Source organism: Echinops telfairi, unplaced genomic scaffold (genome assembly GCF_000313985.2).
Source record: "Echinops telfairi isolate 266 unplaced genomic scaffold, ASM31398v2 ScPeMD7_18;HRSCAF=68, whole genome shotgun sequence".
NCBI lineage: Eukaryota > Metazoa > Chordata > Mammalia > Afrosoricida > Tenrecidae > Echinops > Echinops telfairi.
Genome location: NW_022103915.1, coordinates 49,337,153 through 49,337,544, shown reverse-complemented (window position 1 = coordinate 49,337,544; position 392 = coordinate 49,337,153).

Below are 392 nucleotides of genomic sequence, written 5' to 3'. Positions count from 1 at the left end.
AGACAGACTGACACAATCATTGCACCAGAGGTTCAAACAGAATGACAACAGCGGTGACGGCAGGACCAGGCAGTGTTTCCTTCTGCTGTAAAGAGGGTTGCTATGGGTGGCAGCTAACAACAACAATAAATATGCTTCTGTATCAAACCATTCCCCACCCCATCATATCTCTAGGAATCAACACTCAAATAACACATCTTTGAAATCTTTTTGTCATTTGAAGATGCTGTATGAGTGCTTAAATTTCCTAAAATATACCCTAATGTATCCCAGGGAAGGATTTGCAGTAGAAAGTACTTCCAAAAAGTCAAAAATAAATGATAGGTTGAATAACTATACTTTACAGTACTTTGGATGTTTATATTTTACTTTAGCCCCCCACCCTCCACCCC